Genomic DNA, 17,933 nt, shown 5'->3' with positions numbered 1-17,933 from the left:
CTTACTAGCAATATGGGCTATCATCATATATCATCATATTGGTATAATCAACCAAACAAAGTTCCTCGGCACTTTGGAAAACATCAAGCCATTTCCTTGGGTACCTAAATTTGAATTGTTCACAAGTGATTGGTCTAATGGGCAAGAACTAATGGGACAAGCTGGGACTCAATTACCAAAGCCTGCTCCAGTTCTCATCTCTCAAATAATTTTGCCTCTTAATTTAATTGTCTGAAGAACATGAGATAGGAAGACAAAGTACTTAATCATATTTAGCAGGTTTTTACCTAAGTGCAATGAACATTTCTGGATTGCAGGGTTGATTTAAGGAAGAACTTCATGTCAGAATCTCTTCCCCGGTACAAGACACAGTATCAGCTGATATAAATCTCCAAAGTTCCACTCATTATGTGGATTACTTAATACAGATGGCTGATAACTGTTTGAAAATTCCCTTGTTTACTGGTCTGTGTAAGCCTCAATTCACAAGTCTAAATGTAGCCCTATTAAGGAAAAGCACTTAAGCATGTGTTTAATTCCCCAAGTCCCAGGCTCAAATGCTTTCTGCAGTGGAGCTGTTGTAACTGTGATCCTCTAAAGAGGCTGCTTTCCAGAACAGGGGTGCTTTTCTGAATGCAGGCCACAGCTCATTGCAGAAATATGCAGCTGTCTTGCTGAAATAAATGGTGCACTGTTACACTCCCATACCTGGGTGAAGAGACTTCTGCAGGGCCATTTTCCCACTGGTTCCTTACAGCAGCAGCTGTGACAAAGAATTGGTACTGAATTAAAAATCTGGCTTATTTTCTGGTCATCTGTAGTCTTAACTGCATGATTGCAAAATGTGGGGAGAAAAAAGCCAGTGTTTTTTAGCTCTCTGACCTCTATGAGTTTCATGATTCCTGGAAGAAGTACTATTTTATGAAGCTGCACTATTTAAAATGAATATAAAAACATATTTTAGAGCTAAATTTTACTTTTCAGAAGAAATGTTGCATCATTTTTTTAACCATAATTTATATAATTCCAGATTGCAGTTTAGGGACCTAGAAACCAACTTTCTTTTAAATTTAGAGTAAAAATTTCTGTATTAACAACATAGTTTCTGTTCATCAACCTTCTTGTTTCCATTGGGGTTTTTTTTGGTTTTCAACTCTATAAATTCTAAATGTGCCTTTCATTTGATTTTTCCACACTTTTAAGTACATCTGTTCAACATTTGGTTCATTATATACTAGAAAATATGCTCTGAAGAAATATTCATTTTTCTTTTCAGCCTACAAAGAAAATGCAACAAAGCTGTACTAAATTTTTTCTTTTCAGTAGCTCATACTTAACCAGCTAACTCCCACATTTACTGAAAACAGAGCTGTGATTTAACTGACATGAGGATAACTGTGTGCCAAAAATATTTACTGAAATACCATAGAATCACAGGATGGTTGAGTTTGGAAGGGCCCACTGGTGGTCATCGAGTCCAACCTCCTGCTCATGCAGGGTCCCCTAGAGCACTTCACTTGGGATTGTGTCCAGATGGTTCCTGGATAACTCCAGGAAGGGAAACTCCACAATCTCTCTGGGCAAGCTGTGGCAGTGTTTTCAGTCCATGAAGAAATTCTTCCTCCTGTTCAGGTGGAATTCCTGTGCTCAGGATTTTGCCTGGTGCCTCTTGTCCCATTGCTGGGCACCTCTGAGAAGAGCCTGGGTCCCTCCTCTTGGCACGCTCCCTTTGGAAACTGCTGGGCACAGACTGACCCTCAGTCCTCACTTCTGAGCTGCAATACAGATTCCAGTTCCTAAATCCTGGAATCCTGGCCAGCATTAAAACAGTCTTGCATCTTTAATCTATTTCATGGCAAGTGACACCAGAAATTAATTTCTGGTGAATTAATTTTAGTAGAAACTGTGATCTCTTTCACTACCTTCCTTATTGAATATCTGTGTGTGATACCAGCCAACAACCTCTATACTGGGAAGATGGTGTTCCCATCTACTAAAAAATGATCTCTCCATTCTTTAAATTAAAAAAAAAAAATGATATCCCTCTTTTAACTAGTGCTAAAGAAACATTACTCATAGATCTAAAGTTATTACTGTCATTTTCTTCTGTTAAAACCCAGAAAATAGCAGAGCAGATGTGTTAAATGCTGGTGGAACACTAATTTGGATGAAGAATGTAAAGTAGCAATAAATATATTGTACACTTCATACTGCAAATCATGTCACCTCCTCAGTTCTCTACTCCAAGCTGCATCAAAAAGCAAAAACAAAAAAAAGGAAAAAAAAAGGAAAAAACTAACCTGTATTGATCTAAGTTCTGAATTCCAGTGAGTGTGACATCAGCATGAGTTTTAGTGGAGCTGCTTCTTCAGTTATGGGATGGAATTGCCTGGCCAAGGCACTGACTTTTCTGCAGGCTGATATAAAATACTCAAGGGTACAAAGCCTGCAAACCATACCTTTGCACCTTTGCACACCAGCCAGGCCTGATGACACACAGAGCACAGACTGAAATGGAATGCAGGCTGGCATCCCTGACTGAAACAGCAGCAGTGCCTCCAAAGAAAATCTGCCTGCTGCTGTACGAGCCCTGAAGCTCTCAGGTGACTTTACTACTTTGTCAGACAGCGACACAAACACAACAGCATGTTGCTTCAGCCAACCTTTATTCCATCTGAGTACAGCATCCTCTGATCCCAGGCTAACTGATTGCATGCAATTGACTTAGAAAAACTAAAATGTTGGGGAAAGTGAAATGTGTGATTGACTTGAAATCTCATGCAGGTTTTCAAAGGGCTACACTTATCCAGCTGCCAGAACCTGCCTAAGATGAGAGATTTTGTCATGAGAGAAGAGTCAGACTGAGAGTGCAAGGTACCAGAAGAAGACAGAGCGCCTACCCATAAGATAACAAGGAAATCCCATGTTCTCTGGAGGAACAGCCATAACCTGAACTTCCAGCATTGAATGTTCTGCAGATCCCGCTGGTGAACAGTTTATAGCTCTGTTTTCTCTCCTGCGTCATTTATCTGTGTTTCATTTGTGGGGGATGGCAAGTAGTAGAAAATAGGGAGCTATGGATTAGAAATTTTACCAAGTGTCTCAATTACAATTTACTTTGGGACAGCTGGATTCATTCCCCACACTTTCCTCTGCAGAGAGGAAATCTTACATCCCAAATGTAAGGGACGACTGGATCCCTTCTGAAAGAAAGAAATTCACAGAATGAATTTTGTTCTCCTTTCTGATATGATATATTAAGTGCTATCCAGTGAAATGGTTCAGTTACTAAGGTTTAAGATTTGTTCTCTGGTTATACAATTTACTACTAGGCACTGCTGCTTTCTTTCTGGAAAACATGAACCATGAACCAAAAAACCCTAAAAATAACGGCTATATGAGTACTTAGGGAAACACCATTCCCCTTTTAAACAATTATTTTCTTGATAGGGGAAAAAAAAACCCAAAACAAACAAAACCCAAACCCTTTCAGTTCTGCCATTCTAATATCATATAAAAGCATTTAATTTTTCCCTCCTGGATGCAAAGCTGTGGTAACTAATTTTTTTATTATTATTTAAATTGCATATGTAACTGCTTGGATTAGTAACACTGCATACTTCAAGCCTGTTACTTAAAACTGCCCTCTTCCAGCATCTATCAGAAGTGGAAAACACCAAACTGAACTTGAGTAACTCCTGCAGAAGGATTACTCAGAATTCCGTCTGACTGTGACTGTTTTCCAAAAGGTGGCATCAAGATTTATTTTCTTCTTTGGGTTTGGCAACATTATATTCTCAGCAGATTGGTAATTTTCCCTGATCTTCTTTTCCAGTTTTTTTTTTTTTTCGACTTCTCAGGTTTTCTTATTAAAAGTGCTCCATCCATTTATTGACTTATAAAAATCAGGATTGGTTTTGGATAGAACTGGTAAAAAGTGCTGGAAAGGTGGTAACCTGAACTCCCCAAGTAAAATAAAATTTGCAGACAGGTATTGGTGTTATGGGACATGAGAAGGAGAATGGTTTAGATATGAAGTTATTTTTATTTTCATAATATGCCCCCAAGTGCTGCAAGTTCAGTTATCATGAGGTTCTGTGTTACTGAATTCATCTTTGGGAAACAGTAATGAAGAAAAAGATTCAAACAAACTGTACTGGAAGAGTTCCACTAAGGGTCATGGCTCTTCATCTGCCTCCTATTTTAAATATCTTTATTCTGTCTCCAGAAGGTAATGCTGTTGGCACTCTCCCTCAAATAGCTCATCCACCAGCTACTTTATAAGCACTACTGGCCTTATACACATTAAGGCCTGGAGAAAAATCTTTCTCTATCTTTTCCCACCACACCCTCTAAGATTCCACTGGGACCCCTATGGGTGTCATTGCTTCCTACAGAAAACCATCAACAATCAGCTAATTTATATTCTTAATGAATCCCAGCGTTGTTTATGCTGGCTGAGATGCCGCATTGTAGAAGAGCAGCAGAAGCTGAGACACACACCCAGAAAGAAATATTCAGGCATATATACCAGATCCAATGTTGCCTGCCTGCACGAGCCCCTGTGGGAATGCTGACTTGCTGCAGGAAAAGGAGCTGTTTGGGCAAACACCCTGCAGCCCAGAAGCTGTTTAGAGCTGCTGTTCTCCGTGTTCTCAGAAGAAAGGCTTTGGATGGTGCATTGTCCTAAGCAGCTCCTACTGAACTTCCATCTGATGCTGCTCCTACTCAAGGGTTCTTTTCCCTTCTGGCTCCTTCCTGGTAGCAGAAGCAAGGTCACCTAGGTGGGAGGTCCATTTAATTTATTATTCAAGCATTTAGAAAGGTACAGATATTCGGCTTAGATATCTGGTGAGCCAACAGTCACACCACTTTATTTGAAGTACAAACATTTTAATAGTCAATATTTAACTCCAAATGTAATCCCAGTAATTTTTCAGTGTTCCTTATAGTTTAATTTTCTGTTACCATTTAGCCAAATATACTGAAGTTTTCTGGATTACAAATTACCTGAAAACCACAACATTTAATGACATTAGATTAAACTTACTATTTTTTTTTCCTTACAAAACTAAACATAGTATAAATTCTTTTTAAAAAATTTTATTGCACTTTATATGCTTTGAGAAGCACTGTAAGTACATGGTTTCCACCAAGCACACGTGACTCAAAGGAATAAAATCTGCAGTTAGGCTTGTAAAAAGTATATTATTTTTAAAGCCCTAACCCAATGTAGCGGAAAAGTCTTGTATGTCTTTACCTCTTTTATTGGCGAATATTAAGTGCAACCCCAACCCTTTATAACAATGTATCATCTGTTTCAAATTGGAAGGAAATCAACTCTCTAATATGGTAAAATAACATATAAGTTAATTTTCTAATTGAACTCTCTGGTCTTGGACTGCCTGCAATAAACCTTGACAATCTGAGACCCAAGCAAGAGCTGGTATTTTGGAGAGCGGGTTGAATGTTACTAATTATAGATGGTTGACTATTTCCACCAGTATAAAAAAAGACCAGTTGTCTGCACACTCAACATTCAGGGCAAAAAACCACACTAACGCCATGTTATCATTGAGAACTGAAACCCACAATATTCAGGAAATTCTGAGCCCTGGTTCTCATAGTAATTACAGCTCAGCACCATCCTCTCATGAAATCTCACCATTAGCATATTCATAGCACTGGGCCTTTCAGACACTTGCAGCCCTTGGGGTTTTTTTCCCCAGACAGTGTTAATGACAAACCACAGTGGAATTCAGGTGTTTGTGAGCCAGCAAAATTTTGAACGACATTCTCCAAAGGAAAAATTTCACAACACTAGCTGTTGCTGTGGTGTTACATTAAAGTCTATTCTCCTGAGCAGTGAGAACATGCATGGTACCAACTGCTGGTTACAAATTATTATAAAGAAGTATGTGCACTGCACAAAGCGTGCTCAAACACCAGACAGCAAACAGCTTAGGAAGTCTGAAGTCCCCATTTTTTGAAATGTTGTCACAAAGGTAAAGATTGCAGGCATATCTAACAAATAGGACTGGAATGACAAGTAAGAAAACTGTATTCCTTGTTGAAAGGCCATTCTGCCTCCACTCAACAGCCACTCCAGGTGTAAACCACTCAGCCCCACCTGGAACTCTCTCTCTGCACTGGAGCATCTCTTCCAGAGGGAGCTGCCAGCAGAAACCCCAACAAGCCTCATGGAGGTCACATGGAATAAAACCTGTAACTGCCAACAAGTTGTCAAGCTTCTATGAAAATAGAGTTCAGTTAGAAGGAGGGTAACCACACTGAAATGGTTACACAGGAAAAATAGTATGGGAATGCATTTGTGTGAGCTACTTTGTGTTATGTAGGGCTAAAAAAGAAAAAAAAAAATCTTTCCTCTAGCCAGTAGAGGAAAGACTTCTACTATTCTGACAGACAGTGGCCAAGTACACTGTTACCACTTATAATTTCTCCAGTTAGCAGGAAAAGTCTCATTAATATTGTATATATGTATTGGCTCACAGTGGAGAAGATTTTTTTTCCCTGAGATCAGTGATCTTTGGTTACATCATGGCCAAATCTTATTTCCAGTTTCCATTCCAGCAAAGTTTAATGAATCCAGACTTCAATGATGGGTTTAAAGAAGCTTCAAGCATGAGAAGAATGTCTTTATTAAAATATGAATATGTAGGCTTGTAGTCTCTGCAATTTGCTGTTCCAAAACAAAGCTTCCTTTTCTCTGCAAAAAAGGAGACAGCCCCAGAATTGGTAAAAAAAAAAAAATTGATACAGCTATTAATCTGCTCTAGTCTTCTGAAGTGCCAATTGGGGTGCAAAACCGTTACCCACAGTTTGTAAAACATGTAGACAAAATTTATTTCTGTATCCAAGTAAGGTTTGTTGTAGTTTTTGGGGTTTTTTTTTTACACTGAAAAATAAAGTCTGCTTGCTAAGTTCTTTTCTTGGAATAGGTCTCCTGAATCCTTCTTTTTGCACAGCTGTGTAACAATAACTTATGGCTTTAGGTGGACAAGCAACTAGAAATATCCTTTAAAAGTAAAAAGATAATGAGTCTTTATCACACTACTCAGCTGAACTCAACTAACCCATAAGTTTACACAGTAGACGTAAAAATTGATAATTGATAGTCAAGACAGTCAAGGCTAAGGCTTGAAATGCATGGAGGAGAATTAATCCACAATGGCATCTTCAGAAACAAAGAGTGGGGGACAGAATGGACACTTGACCCATGTGTGAACAATTCCTGTGAGCAGGTACTGACCAACACTGTGCATTCCTTGGTTTGCTGATTCAGAGGTTTGTACCTCTGGGCCAGTGAGACTATTCATTAATTCTCCAAATATTCACTCATTTTTTTCTTCCCTCTCCATCACAGTTCACCAGAGAAATTTGTTGAATAGGCATTGAATGATATACTCCTCTTTCCAGCAAATAGTTTAAGGCATTTGAGTGAACAACTCTAGTACATCTTCTGGGGGAGAAAAAAATAATGGGTGAGCTCCAGCAAATTAGATTTTAAATCTCTTTCCCTTTGAAACTTGTGGCTTTTAATACCTTCTCAGTAATGCAAAATATCTCCAGAACTTTAATATTACTGAGACCTACTTGAACAAGGAGGTCCAGATAGGTAACTTTTCTAGGTCTCTCTATGATCCTTTGGAACAGCAGACTCAGAGTTCAGCTGAGCAGATGTTCTCGTGCCTTTAAAACAGTTCTTGAGTGAAAAGGAAAAATTAGACAGGAAAATGTAAGTATTCAAAGGTAGTTCATTCTCTGTCAGAAAAGCGAAGGCAGAAAAACACAGAAATTATTGAATTGAAGAAACCAGACAGAAGAGATGCACAGCCTGACTAGCTCTCAAGAACGTCTAACCTGATGGTGGAGTTTACTAAGATTTCCTCTGCTGAAACTACTCACATCTTGGCTGAGCACTGATACATGGACCTGGCAAACAATAGGTTCAAAGATAGGTTCTGATCCAGATAGGCTCAAAGAAGCCATGTTCCATCATCCATGGATTTAACTCCCTAACAGAAATTCACACTTGCATCTTTCTCCTTTCCCCTCCAGAACTTCACATCATAAAATTCAGCACCAGAAATCACAACAGGGTCCTCCCCTCAAAACTCCAAAGTGGCTCTGGTAACTCAGGTCTGATGCAAAAGGTTAGGACAGTACAGAGTACTGCACTGTTATTACTGTCTTTAATAAAAAGTAGGGAATTGTAGGCTACGACTGGCAACCCAATATTCCTAGCAGCTGACACAAGCAGAACGCTGTTTTTCAGAGTAGTCAAGGACACTGGGCTTAAGATGCTCAAAAAGCAGGGTCTTCTTTCCAAAACCAGTAATTTCCAGTGAAATTGTTATTTTCCTCATTAGCTTTCCTATGGAAGGGAACACAGAAGGATACACAATCAAGTTAGTTGTTAACCTTCAAACAGAAACACTGGATTACTACTCTCCAAATTAACAATCCTTTTGCATCTAGCAGTCATCAACACACCCCCAAGAAAGATATAGAACTAAATTTATCAGAAGTAGAAATTGTACCAAAGGTACACTTCTATAGAACTGTCTAGTCAGAAGAAGGCAGAAAGGCTTAATGTACTCACCAGCTGGCAAAAAAACTTTTTTCTAATTAAGTATTCTAGTCTGGGAGGTCATTTATCTCTGCATGAAGTTGTTTTTTTTTAATGGGAGAAACCAAACCTGATCCTGTAATGCTCATGGCTGTAAATGCAGATAAAGCTGGGTTGTGCCAAACTGTGACGACAAAGCAGTCTAGGTGCGGAGCCAACTGTAATGCACACCAGTCATGACCTTCAGCACAGAAATGCTGCAGTTCAAGAGATCAACTGGAGTTTAACATTTTATTGCATGAGATTTTATTTAAAAGCCCTGTTTGACTTTATGATTCCTCTTCAGTGACAAACTTAATATCTAGAGTAAGACTGCTGTAGCAAAAACCATATACAGAAAAGTGAATTTTGGATGTGCTTTCAATGAAAAGTAATTTACGAGGCATCTTGGGGCGAATCTTCAGTGAGCTGTACAGGGTTTTAGCCACCTGACTTGCATTAGCATCAATAAGAAATGGCACTTAAATCTCTACACACTGAGCTAAAAATCTATCTGCTTGTATTGGATCATCACATTTTAAATGTAACTTCGTAACAGAAAAAATGCCTTTACTGGAAGTATGAAACTGTACAATGGTTACAAGTGATCTGAACTGAGAGGATCTTGTAGTTTGTGTATTAGATATGTATGGATAAAGAGGTGTGCTTAGATTAATGTACAACAGTGACAGGCCCAATTATCTGTCAGCAGTAACCTCCACTGTCTGCAGCGCTCTGTGAGAATATTCATATAAATAACTTCTAACCATGCAGTAGACCCCAGACATGGTTAAAGCTGCCCCTGGTTGTTGATGCTGGTATTTTGCAGTGACACTTCATTTATCCTAGAAGAGCATGACTGCATTGTCTGCAATCCAAGGCCATGTTCAGGTTACTCTTTTAAAAGTTGCACCATGCACTACATTTGCAAAGGACAGGTATCTAAAAAAATAAACCAAAAGTGGAGAGCTCACATTTCTTGACACGATTATTTTTCTGTCACATTTGAATAAACAATTAGAACTTATAAAATCAATATTTAAAAGCCCATGTATAACCAAAACTTTAGAGTGAGGATCACAGCACTAATTTTTCTGTAAAAAGTGAGGTTTGACTTCCAGCAGTTAGAGGAAGTAGGCAATATATTATTCCAGCATCATGCATTTCCACCTGGATTGGGTAGTCTCTAGAGCTTAGATGGTCAAATGGGCAGGCTTTAACTTCTATACACATATTTATCACTGAACTCACTCCAACTCACCACTCAAGTAGAAAATGGGACAAATGATTCTCCCTTTTCAACAGTGTTGGGTATATGCAAAATATAGAGGTTAGATCATTCTAAGGAATTTGTCCCTTTCTTAAAATCACTGATAAATCACTTCACTTATGATTAGGACATTTTGGACAGAAATCAAATCAGCATATTGAAGGACCTGTTAGCACACTCTCTATTATAAGGAAGCCAGGCTTTTTACAATAGCCTCACTTAGTAAATTTTATTATCAAAATAATATCTTCATGTCTTTCTGCCACAGTCTATTTGTCTAGACTTCAAAGGACAAAGATGTACAACGGAACCAATGAGAAAGTTACTGTTTAGATTTTTCATGTGCTTCATGTTTACTTGCCTTTTTAGTATGGAACAGGAAATAAATTCTGACCTTCCGTGTGGTCAACTCAATTACTGCTCATTTGTGTGGAGGAATGGAATATGTCTGGAATATCCGAGTAAAGGCTAAAAGAAGATGAAAACGTTTTAACAAGAATGCATAATAAGAATATATGGAGAAGAACAACTGCTGACTGCAAAGCACAGTTGATAGAGTTGACACAGGACAAAATGCTTAGGAAACCTGAAACCAGCTCATGAGAAAATTGTTCTATCACTCTCCGTGTCACAGCCATTCCATAACCTGACTAATCTGCCAGCTCATAACAGTGAATTAATCATACTTCTACTTTTTGCCAACGTGTGTTGCATATAGGTATAAATTGGAACAAAAAAAGAGACCTCACTCCCAACCTAACCTCCTTGCTTGTGCTATTCAAAGAGCCAAAGTAGTTCTCCATTTCTCCGGTTGCATATTCATATTATGATAAATATGTGAACATTTATGTATGCTGTAACAATGTGGTGCCCTCATCTTCTTACTTCTCACCACTTGACCATCAGAAATATCCTTTCAGGCTGAGAATGTGATACCCTACTGAGATTAATTCCACCCAAAAAAGGGCCAAGGTAGAGGTGCATGGGATGGTCCTTACAAGCCACCCATGACTCAGTGCTAACTGAAGCAAAGCATATTTTCCTCCTTTCAGTGCTGTGAGAATGAGTGACAGGATTCTTCAAACAACACAAGGCAAAGGTGAAGAGAAATGAAGTGGGAAAATCCTTGTTTTATCCAGCGTGCTGGCATGGCTGGGATAGAGTTAATTTTCTTCAGTGTCTACTAGGGGGCTGTGTTTTGGAACTGTGTTGAGAGCAGTGTTGGTCATATTAGGAAATTCCAGCATTCCCAAAGCATTTTACAAACTAAATGCCCCTACAGCCTTGGTCCCTCCAGCAGTGTTCTTTTAATGTCTCCTGAGCCTTGAGTACAGCACCCCACAGTGGATGGCTGCAAAGGAGCCAGGTGGCAAGCTGAAGCTGCAGTCTCTTGTCCACTTGCTGCTTCCTACATTGTGCCCCCAGGGAGATAGCAACATTTTCTGGTTATATTTTATTTCTGTTTGAACATGACAGCCATGCACCCTGTGGCTGCTGCTCCTGGCAATGTGGGGAAGTTTAGGGAGCTTGCTTTGCTCTGGTCGTGCTGAGGGCCTGGAGGTCAGAGTGAAACAAGAACTTGAAGGCACTGTGCACCTTCTGCCTGAAAAGCAGCTTCACCAGTGGATCATGCAGCTTGCCCAATACTAACAAGTGTCGACTCACCACCTTGTAACACTGAACATACGTATATAAATAAGTCATTAAAAGGGCTATCTAAACAATGACATCATATTAACCATATCCTGCTTCCACTGATTTGATGAAGATTATAAATTAATCATCACTGCACAGTATTATTACATTTAACATGTTACCCAAATGTCCATTTATTACTGAATATGTGTTTATTTTGTTTAACTGGGCATGTATACCTGTTTCTCCTATCGAGATATTCAACTGGTGAGTAATTAAAATTAACAACCAATTATCAGAATTATTTTTGGGGACACCACAAATAGACCTTTATAATGGTTTTAATGAAAGCAACAGCTGCTATTATAGGTCTTTCTGGCTCCACGTCACACAGAGATTACTGCAACCCAGCTAGAACCAAGTGTGATCCCATATCCCAGTCAAGCCCCAAAAAAGTAAAATGTTACAACTGACTAAAAAGAAAGTGACTCTAAATAATCACCTAGTAAATAACTGTGAAATCCCAGTGCAACCTTTACTGCAATATTCCAGATCTGGCACATTGGACTTCAAATAGCAATAATTTTAGGAAAACAAAAGCACTTTATTACTTCTTGTATATGTGGGGATTTTTCCTCCTCCCTATGGCTTTAAGTCAACTTAAGTCCCTTAAACAAAAATAATTCCTTGCATTATGCATTCTATTAAAATAAATAACAGCTAATTAAGTGACAGGCAAGACACAGTACTAGATTCCTAGTGTGAATGAATATCCCATATGGCATCAGGCTGTTTTTGTCACACTGGAGTAAAGCTAGCTGTGAGAGGAAGCTTTTGCACGCTGCAGCCATGGGCACCCTGCAAGAACAGCTCATGCAGATCATGAATGTCAAGTGGCAGCCCAGTGGCAAAAGGTGGCCCACAGCACCACTGCAGGCAACCTCAACCAGCCAGCCACATGGCTGGTGGTGCTCTTTGGAGAGGGGAAAGGAAGGGAAACAGTGTGCAGATGGGGTCTGGAAAGTTTCTAAAACTCAAGTGCATAAACTGGCTGTATCTGGTCTGGCCAAAATACCTCCTTGGGAATACAGTGGCTCCTATACAAAAGCTGGCTATCCCTGCTGTGCATAGGCAGCGATGGGTCAGCCAAAAGGCTGTGGGATTTGTGGCAGCATACCAAAAGTTTTCCAGACTCTACAGGACCAGTTGTAATGTGCAGTATTACTGCCTTGCAGCCAAAGCAAAGGGGTTTGGGTGTAGAAAATTCCAGCCTAAATTTGGGGATGTGGGAATTCACCCACCATTACTTAGCTGTCTGCACAAATGCTCTGCAAAAAATAACAATCTTCAAACTTTGTTAAAAATGTGTTAGGGCTTACTACAGGAAAAACTCTATGCACCATTAGCAGGCCCAGCCCAACATGCATTTCTGCACTTCATGAAAGCCAGTTAAGTAGATGACTATCAGACTCAGGCAGCAGTCTACTGGCAGAGGGGAGCCGATTACCCCTTTGTACAATATTTGCCAAGCCAAACCAAATCCTCCAGGGAACAGGGATTGGGACTAGGGTCGATGGGTTAGGTAAAGTGCTTATTTTAACCAAATATAAGCTAGTGTGCTAACACAAACCACCTAAATTTCCCTACAAGGGTGGGAAAAGCACGTGTTACTTATTTTCAAGTTCCACACTCTAATAATCATCTATCTTCCCAATTTATGTGCATGTATAAATTTGTATGCAGATTTAACGTATCTAATATTTGAGAATGAAGACAGGAAGGCAGGAAGGTTAAGAAAGAAATACATTATGGCTGAGGTATATGAAATACAAAGTCAGAAGATCATACAAGAGTTGAGATGGCCAAAAGCCAGAAGTTAGGACACAGCAGAGTAGTGGCAACTAGAATTCAAACAAGAAGGCAGACAAAGAAAATCACACACCAAGAAACAGAGCTGGGCAGACAAACGGAGAGAAAGGGAAATAGACTTACACAGCAAAGGCCTGAAGCATAACCAAGAAACACACTTAAAAATGCAAAATATCTAGCAGAGTTCCTTTGCATAATCAAAGAAAGGGATATTACTTGTGGCCCATCCCCTCACCCTCTGCCAGCCTAGCTGCAGGTACTGCAGTTTCCAGCTGCAGCTCTGATGGCCTTGGGGAAGATTGCAAGGGGCTGCAAGGATCCAGTGTTCAGCTGCACCTGAAGATACTGCCATTGTTCTAGGGCTTCCATTATGACTGGGCTCTCCAAAATCCAAATTATTAATGAAGAATGGGGAAATCCCACAATATTGATTAGCAAAATAGGCAAAGGGTCCATGATGTCTTCTTTCACATGATGTCAGAACTATAACAGGCAGCAGATCCTTAATTGAGTGGTTTCTTTTTTCTTCTCTTTCTGTCATAGCAGAAGTATTATGAAGCAATCCAAAGCAATGTTTAATTTAGGGATTCTCACCTGACAAAAGAGCCAAATTAATGACACTGAAAAAGTCAAAGCAACATACCAACAGTCCTAACCATGGCAACCAAGACTGGTACTTTTTAATTTATTTTGGAATAACTGCATGTGCAGAAGCTCTGGACTAACTTGGCTATTAATTTCTGTCATGTGGTCTTCCAGTTTCTGCTGGAATTTCATCAAATATGCCCTTTTTAATGAATCTTTATGATATTTATTTTTGCTCCTGCTTCATAGTGCCCAGGACCTCTGCTGTTTATAACTTCCAACCCCACTCTCTGTCCCAAGAGACTGAAAGTGTCACCAGTCTAATGCTGTGTCAGCTTATGGGACTTCTTGATTGCACACACACACAGAGCAGAAATATCAAGAAGGAATACACACCCAAGGTACAGTTGAAACCCACCACAAAACAGAAGTAAACCACACATAAATTAGTGTCTCTTACTTTTCTGTTTAGAGAGCATACTTCACATTTATGTAAAATCATGAAAGACACGTATCTGCATTGCAAGGGAAAACCCATAATCTGCCCACTGGGCCAATCCTGCCTGAGCCCCTTTTCAGCAAAGGCAGGAGGCAGAAATCCTTCATCTCACTTGATCAGACCTGCTGAAATCAGTTACACAATCAACATGGGCAAGAGCTGGCCAGGATTGGCCCCAGTGTGACTTGTCCAAGATGATCAAGCATATGGCATGCTAGCTAGGTCACTAATGTGTTTCATGAGATAAACATTATTAGAACATCTGAGGGTTTTCAGAATTCTTTGTGGGCTTCAATCCTTATTTGCACCAGTGAAAACCAGATTAATGCCAGTTTATAACCATGAAAATATTTAACTCCTAAATGTTAAAGAACTACAGTATGTTTAAAAAGGTCAAAGTGATAATCCTCTGTAGGAAAGAAGAATGCAAACAAATATCAACTAATCAAGGAACACATGCTGTTTTTCAGAATGCTAATATAAAGATTAATAGCTCTTCTTTGACATCCAAGTGCTTTTGGAAACTCCTCATGTTAAAACACTTTGTAAATCACTTTTAAAGAAAGAACATTCAGGGAGCTCCATTTAATCAAATTAACTACTAGGAAGCCTTGATAACATTCAATAAAACTGCATGTGCTTAGAATTCTCATCTCTGTTCCTAGGATATGTAGTTATTTGTGTTGCTTTACACCATTTTGCATTGCTGTGGAGCCTTGAGAGGGAATTAAAAATTTTTGAAAGGACTGTTCATTCCCCTTGTGTATGCTCATCTTGGACCCAGTCCTGGTCACAGTGAAGCCAAACTATTCCCAATGAATCCCTGGCAAAAATCCCAGAGACTGCACTAGGAGTAAGAAAAGACATGCAAGGCCTGATCCAAACCCCCCTGAAGCTGATGTAAGGCTTTCATTTCTTTCTAATAGGCTTTGGACTCCCCCACAAAACTTGTTTAGAACCCCTGTTTTAAACAAGGTGCAGGGAGGCACAGGACAGATTTTGGCCCTGCCTGGCCCTGCCTTGGGGAGCCATGAATGATATTTGTGTCTAAGACCAAACACAGACAGAAACCACAAGGCAGTGCTCTGTGGAAGGGAGCTGAACCCAGACAAAGCACAGGATAAAGTCCAGAGCCCACAAGGGCAGGGATGCTTTCTTTCCTCTCCATTCTGCTGCTCTGGGCATGCTTCAGCATCAGGAGCAATGCAAACAGACATAGAGCCTGCCCAAGCTGTATTGTGGTCCATAAGCTCTCTAGCATCATTTGCTGGAAGAGCCAACATCCTCAAGGTGTGTGCAAGTGCTAGCCAGAGAAACCTGAGAGAAGGACCGGCTGGCTCACTGCAGTCCTGCTGCTGGCATGCAGAGTATTCATCTCATATCCAACACAGCATCTCTCACTTTATTTCTTGTCACTTCCTCTGCTTTATTTCTTGTCACTTCAGGATTCATTCTATAAATGGCACCCAAATTTAAGCTGTCACCATCTTTGATAATACAGTTAACACAGAAAGGATGTAAATTGCTGAACCCAATTGCTTTTAAGAATCACAGAGCTCTAGAGACCTAGGCTTCCATAAATTTTGCCACTGACTTGTTGTGAAGTGTGACCGGCCTTTACCCTCCCCATGGCTCTATTTTTCCAACTGTGAAATGGACATGTTCTTACTTAGCATAATGGGAAATTTTCAAGATGTCTTGCATGTTGTTTCAAGTATAAAAATCTCTATTCACAAACCCTAGGTTTCATTCTTTTGACCAAGATCTGGACTGGGATTCTGAATTCCTGGGACATGTTAATCTCTAGAGGTCTGCTTTGGCCAGGACCAAAGCTCCAGACACAGAAATGAAGTTCTGGGTTGTTGGCTTCCTGTAAGAGTACATAGAAAAACACAAGCAGAAACTCAGTAGGGGGAAAGGTGACAACAATACTTTACCCCATCTGCATTTCCCACAACTGACATTAAAATATGCAGTGATGTATTCTTTATGAGTAGACACATAATCATTTTGGGGTCTGATGTTCCTCCCACTGAAACACAAGAGAGAAATTATATATCATACACAGTGAAGATTTTGACATTGGATTCCTCCCACATATTTGAATGACAGGAAGGCATTAAATGCCAAAACCAAAAATGAGCATGCAGGACCTATCCTTCAAAACTGCAATTCTTTCCAAGGCACAGCACTCACTTTACTTTTACACTGACCTGCATGCCACACAACAGAACACAAACCCAGTGGTTGTTTTCCAATTAACAGGACAATTTTTGCTATTTCTAGTGGAGCATAGAAGCATAGCATGTTCTAGCATATCTTCTACAAGTATATGTACGTGAAAAAGAGAATTCCATTATTTCAATTTCCTTCCAACTCTAATAGTTTGTTGAACTTTTTCTGTAAGTTTAATTTCTCTTTTCAGATTCCCCTCACAGACCAACTGAAGTTGTGTAGATGTACAGATTGAGATGTATATTAAATATGAGCAACTATTAGTGTGGGCCTCTACCATATCTCCAAATACATGGGCTCAAAATTGTGCATATGAGAGATTGTATGTAATTTATGCCCTGTGTCTGTATTGTGTAGGTAGAAATATTCTTGGTTGCACTTTATCCCATCACCACCCTTTAAAACATGCACCCTTCTTCATTGCAATACATTCTCAGGAAGTTCACCCTGTCTACAACACGCACAAAGTTTAGCATTAGACTACAGGAGCATTACCTTCACCACCAAAGAGGCTGACTTTTTGGCTAATATCCCAATTTGAAACTGCGCTGACCATTTTTAAGACACTATTTTTGGTTTTTAGTGAGAAACAAAGATTGCTAAGCATACCAGGAGACTCCATGCCACAATTTCCTCTTCTCTTTTCATTCTGTTGTTACAGAAGCCTGGCATTGTCTGCTGTGAGCTGCAGCTACTGAATGCTGCTGTGACATTAACAGAAAACAACCCCAGAGCCACGGATCAGGTCCGTGTTCCTCAAAATCATTAGGTTAGGGTCTTCCTGTCTAAAGCTAAAAACTGCCATGGCTCTTTTCCTATTTGCAGAAAAGTGAAACAAAAATAAATGCACCCACAGTGTGCTTCCATAGTGAGCTTCTGTGTTTGTTAAAGCTGGCAAAAGCACTCTGCAGAGCAAGAACATGAACAGGAGCCAAGAACTGATGACTTTGTCAAGTTCAACTCCTCTGACTGCAGTGATATTCCCCTTTGCTTCTCCACGTGTAAAATCATGTAGTGAATGCAGGAAAAAAATGCATGCCGTATATCCCTTCCATTTTGCTGTCATTGCTTCAGCTCTCGAAAGCTACTCAACCTGGCATGTCAGGATTTAATCAAGAGATCTCCAGGACCTGCAGAAAGTGACAATAACCATGTGGCAGAGGAGACCTATTGACAGAGCTGGGTCAGCTCTGAGCGGACACTCATGCTCA

The sequence above is a fragment of the Zonotrichia leucophrys genome, chromosome 5 (assembly GCF_028769735.1).
Source record: "Zonotrichia leucophrys gambelii isolate GWCS_2022_RI chromosome 5, RI_Zleu_2.0, whole genome shotgun sequence".
In the NCBI taxonomy this organism is placed as follows: domain Eukaryota; kingdom Metazoa; phylum Chordata; class Aves; order Passeriformes; family Passerellidae; genus Zonotrichia; species Zonotrichia leucophrys.
Note: the sequence above shows the minus strand (reverse complement) of the source record.